This window comes from Mizuhopecten yessoensis, unplaced genomic scaffold (assembly GCF_002113885.1).
Source record: "Mizuhopecten yessoensis strain PY_sf001 unplaced genomic scaffold, ASM211388v2 scaffold716095, whole genome shotgun sequence".
Taxonomy (NCBI): Eukaryota; Metazoa; Mollusca; class Bivalvia; order Pectinida; family Pectinidae; genus Mizuhopecten; species Mizuhopecten yessoensis.
Genome location: NW_018479945.1, coordinates 139,257 through 145,487, shown reverse-complemented (window position 1 = coordinate 145,487; position 6,231 = coordinate 139,257).

Sequence of the window (6,231 nt, the reverse complement as noted above, 5' to 3'; positions counted from 1 at the left end):
AGTGTAAACTATATATATACAATGTAGTACAGGTTCTCGGGTAGTGAATCAAGTGTAATCTATATACACACAATATTGTACAGGTTCTGGAGTAGTTAATCAAGTGTAATCTTTATACATACAATGTAGTACAGGTTCTGGAGTAGTGAACCAAGTGTAATCTATATACATACAATGTAGTACAGGTTCTTGAGTAGTAAATCAAGTGTAATCTATATACATACAATGTAGTACAGGTTCTGGAGTAGAGTAGTAAATTCAGTGTAAAGTATATATATACAGATGACGTTACTCTCACAAACAAGTGACGTAACAATCAATACATGTTCACAATATTGTACAGGTTCTGGAGTAGTGAACCAAGTGTAATCTATATACATACAATGTAGTACAGGTTCTTGAGTAGTAAATCAAGTGTAACCTATATACATACAATGTAGTACAGGTTCTGGAGTAGTGAATCAAGTCTTAATTATATACTTACAATGTAATACAATTTCTGGAGTAGTAAATCAAGTGTAATCTATATACTTACAATGAATTACAGGTTCTAGAGTAGCGATTCAAGTCTACAATGTATACCGAATTACGAATAACTATCCTACTTTACTGAGCTAAGCTTATGTTTGTGAGATTTAAGTCGTAATGTTTGTTACAGTATTTGTTATTGAATTGACCGTTATTGTCTTACTTGTTAATTGTCGAGATGTGAAGCTTAAGAAGAGAGGACTGCAGTGTCTTAAAGTTCATTTCTTAAGGGTAAACGAGATTAAGCTGTCCCGAAAATCTTGTTATTCAAGGATAAAACATCTCAATATATTTCTATGTGAAACAAATGCATAGGACAGGTATTTTATCGCCTTTTTTAACAACACTCCGTTAAATTCTGCTCGAGATACAAAAATAGGTCAAATGATGTTTATGCAGTGTTTACTACCTATACCGACAGCTTGTTGAAACAGTTTGTCTCCAAACTCAGCAGAACATTAGTTACGTAAAGGACTGGTCAAATCAGGTCTAGTTACGTAAAGGACTGGTCAAAACAGGTCTAGTTACGTAAAGGACTGGTCAAATCNTTCTGGAGTAGTGAATCAAGTGTAATCTATATACATACAATGTAGTACAGGTTCTGGAGTAGTGAATCAAGTGTAATCTATATACATACAATGTAGTACAGGTTCTGGAGTAGTGAATCAAGTGTAATCTATATACATACAATGTAGTACAGGTTCTGGAGTAGTGAATCAAGTGTAATCTATATACATACAATGTAGTACAGGTTCTGGAGTAGTGAATCAAGTGTAATCTATATACATACAATGTAGTACAGGTTCTGGAGTAGTGAATCAAGTGTAATCTATATACAAACAATGTAGTACAGGTTCTGCAGTAGTGAATCAAGTGTAATCTATATACATACAATGAAGTACAGGTTCTGGAGTAGTGAATCAAGTGTAATCTATATACATACAATGTAGTACAGGTTCTGGAGTAGTGAATCAAGTGTAATCTATATACATACAATGTAGTACAGGTTCTGGAGTAGTGAATCAAGTGTAATCTATATACATACAATGTAGTACAGGTTCTGGAGTAGTGAATCAAGTGTAATCTATATACATACAATGAGGTACAGATTCTGGAGTAGTAAATCAAGTCTCAACTATATACTTACATTATGTACAATGTAGTACAATTTCTGTAGTAGTAACTCATATGTAATCTATATACTTACAATGAATTACAGGTTCTAGAGTAGCGAATCAAGTCTACAATGTATAACGAATTACGAATAACTATCCTGTTTTACTGAGCTAAGCTTATGTTTGTGAAATTTAAGTCGTAATGTTTGTCACAGTATTTGTTATTGAATTGACCGTTATTGTCTTACTTGTTAATTGTCAAGATGTGAAGCTGAAGAAGAGAGGACTGCAGTGTCTTAAAGTTCAAGTTCTTAATGGTAAACGAGATTAAGTTTTCCCGAAAATTTATTATTCAAGGATAAAACATTACAATACATTTCTATGTAAAACAAATGGATCGGACAGGTATTTTATCGCCTTTTTAAACAACACTCCGTTAAATTCTGCTCGAGATACAAAATAGGTCAAATGATGTTTATGTAGTGGTTACTTCCTATACCGACAGCTTGTTGAAACAGTTTGTCTCCAAACTCAACAGAACAGTTTTCAATTAAAAGTCTGTCGTGAGGACAATTTCCTTGTCTGTAGATTTTGATCAGTGTGATTTTAATGTAACACATTTCAACACTATGAGAGCTTAATGTATGCACACTGTACTTACGTAAAGGACTGGTCAAAACAGGTCTAGTTACGTAAAGGACTGGTTAAAACAGGTCTAGTTACGTAAAGGACTGGTCAAATCAGGTCTAGTGACATAAAGGACTGGTCAAAACAGGTCTAGTTACGTAAAGGACTGGTTAAAACAGGTCTAGTTACGTAAAGGACTGGTCAAAACAGGTCTAGTGACATAAAGGACTGGTCAAAACAGGTCTAGTTACGTAAAGTACTGGTCAAAACAGGTCTAGTTACGTAATTGATGTTGCCTTTCAATGATGATGGTAGTTACGTTGAGAAGCCATTTTTACTTTAAGATAATTATAAATTTTGTCAGCGGACAAAGTATCAAATGACGAAGTCCTTTTCTACAAACAATATTACATTTCCTGCTTGAAAAAAAGAACGATGCTTGTTTGACAACAATGGAAACACTACCTATAATTATCGCTAAGTTTGTTTGTCACATAACCAAGTTATTATCTCAAGTTTTTACTACCATTCTCAGTATCATTCAATCCAGACTGCATACTCCAAAAATGGAACTAATGGAATGTATATTTTGAAGAATTCAATATATCTTTTGCTCAATCTTGAGCCTCGTCTCCACAAAAGAAGACTAAACCAAGCTGAAGAAACGCCTTCGTTTTCTTATTACATGTAGGATGACCTTCTTTTCCAAGGTTTGTTGAAAATTATTCTAGATCACATGTTGATAAAAATACGAAAACTACCAAGAAGAAATAAAGTGAGGATGAAATCGTGAGAGTGATTGAGTACTAGTTGATACATGTTTGTTGAGTTCGGCTTTATGATTTCTCAGCAGTGTGGGCATTGTTATGGGAACCAATTGTGCCCCCCTTCCGGTCGACCTGTGTTTGGTTTATCTTTAGACTGTATTGATTAAAGAGCTTGCTTATCAAGAATGGTAACAAAAACCTTCCTAAGTACTTCACTTTCACTTTCAGATATATCTCGACGATGTGTAGTTTTTAAATAACAAGAATGTATTGACCACGTCGATAGTGCATATCTTCCTGAACTTGACAGCAAGGACACTACGTACAGACTCCTTAACATCAGCCGCTTTTCCTCGATCTTTACTTACAACATGACAAACAGGGAGTACTTACAGCTAAACTGACCGATAACGATGACCATTTCTATTTAACGATCGTGAGCTCTCCCTGATATATCGTCCCTCGGCTTTTACATTTATTTTTGTACATGTCGCATTTGATTCGGTATTTAGGAACGTGCTCCCTTTATCATGATTCCCGTAATAGATGTCGACAGACGAGAGTTCAGGTGGAAGACGACTGTATTTACATCTCTCCCTTCTTCAGCTTAGTAAACTCTGACTGCGTATAAATTAGCGAATACGCAATGAAAAAAGGGTCGGCGGATTGATATATATTTCAAATATGGCGCCGGTAACGCTTTAGCGCGATAACTGTTCGATGACAACCATTGTTTTGTTCCTTCAACATCTAGACACATTGAAGATATTTTGTATTCATTATGTCTGATTGTACAACAAATGGATGCTGGCTAACTTCTTATTCCATGGATGCACATTCAAAATTTTTTGACGATAAAGCAAACAATGGCGGCTTCCTTTTGTGACGTTCGACCGCATCCATCCGAACAGTATGTCAATGCGTGTACATGCGTGCTACTAATATTACTTAATTAAAAATTCACAAGCGATAAAAAGAAGAAAAATTCTGTTGTTCACTGCGTATTTTCTAAATTTACCAATATATCGATGTACATTCACAGGAACTATATCATCCTAGCAACCACGGCTACCATAGTTAACATCGTAGCAACCCACTTCGAATGTTTTTTCTTTGAATAGCATTTGCACATTCTTTATGATGTGAATGTTAAGATTGACCTTCATTTTGACGGCGTATACGGTAGTATGAACGCAGTTGGCAGCGAACATATTCTTTATGGATCGCTAACGCACATCATAGAATATGTTCGTTGTCAACTGCGTTTATACTACCGTAAACGCCGTCAAAATGCAGGTCAATTAAGTGAAAGCAAAAACTCTCGTGACTTAACACGTGGTTTATTAATGACGTCATAAATTAATCTTGTTCAATGAGAGTCTTGTCGCTTCGCTTCGGATAACATGGAGAATGCCCTTGCGTCAAACGCTCAAATGACTATGGTTAATTATTGGCGCCAATATCGTTTAAAGGACGTTGCATATACAAAACGCAGTAAATAATAAATTAAATAATTAAGAATAAATTAATAAAATAAAATTATTAATTAACAAAATCAAATCGGTTATAATTACCTCCATATTCAACATGATGCAATATGGATGTAATCGATTAGCGTTCATACCGGCATGAAAATTTGAAAACAACGCCGTTCAATCCTTGCATATGGAGAAGTTTGATGGTCGCCTTTATGATCTCATCGGGGAATATTCAGTTTCTGTGTGTGGTATAAAGGTCGATGTTTAATACACGTAATAAATTTCAATACCAGTGTTTCAAAACAGAAATAACATCGTTAAATGTTTTCAGCGGGTTGGACTACAGTTTTGTTATAAATAATGGCGTTTGTTATTTTCAGCGGGTAGGACAAAAATATACTTGCCAGCTGGGTCAACTACAATGTTATCATGTGGGTTGAATTAACATTTGCTGACATAAGGTAAAGACATAATCCCTCTTAACAATGACGATCGGACCTGATAAGGCGTGTAATAAATTCACAAGGTATGTTTTGAAGATCTCTCCCGCCTTTGCATAGTTCTGCACATCATCTGTACGGATTTAAAATTTAAAATTATGATTCCGTCATAAGAACGCAAAGTGAGTAACAGAATTATGCTGTTTTGGTTTCAAGGTTGTTGTTGTTGTTGTTGGGGGTGGGGGTGGGGGTGTGGCATGGAGAGGATATAGATGACCCGTGGAAATGTTGATACTTCTTGATAGCAATTATCAACGGTTTAAACTAATCAGTGTACGTAGATGTTCCTATACTCTAATCACTGTCAGATGGCTGGTCCGGTCCATGCCGTGACAATCACGTATACGTCATGTAGATCTGTCCCTGCTGCCCTACCCACACGGACTCATTGACACTAACGTTAACATTCACAACAAATGTCCCCTTCGTTATTAACACCAAGCACACACTTGTGTGAATTAAGTCGTGCCCGCGATCCGAGTATTGCGTTTCTATATACTTCCTACTTGTTGACCTCTTGTCATAGCTCATTAAATAAGTTTCCTCTAATTGAGTGTTTAAAATCACACGACGTGACATTCTCTATCTTCTCCATCATACTTTTGTAGCATGTGTTTTTAAATGTGTCACCTAAGTTTATCCTTTCCACTGTATTGACTTCATCGTTACTCACTGATTGATTATCTCCCCTTTCTTACAGCATTTGTGGCCACAGTCCACTGGGCACAGCCCCTTTCATGGTCATGTAATCATGATTAGGGGATTATGTGTGCAGTGGACTGTGCATTGTGAGAGGTGGGAAGTATGCAGTAAGTCATGATGTTACCTTTAGCTGTGTTATATGTGATGAATAGCATTGATATGGTTGGGAGAGCTACCCTAGTAGTTTCAAAATCTGCAGTGTTGATAACATAACAATATGACATTTATATACCATATTTTCTATAATTGTACGAGTTAATTATTGTAACATTTTTTTTTATTATTTATTTTATTAACCTTGAGTCAACTGACTCATGGGTATAATACATATACATTGTATCAGGGGCGTTTCTAGGAAATTTGAAAGAGGGGGCGTAGAATAAAATGTTTTTGCTAAAAAACACAAAATAATTGTGAATTGCACTAATGTACATCACCCATCGGATGGAGGAATCAGTATAAAAAGAAATTACAATACTAGCAGATCACGATAGTTTGTTTTTTTAAGGGGGGG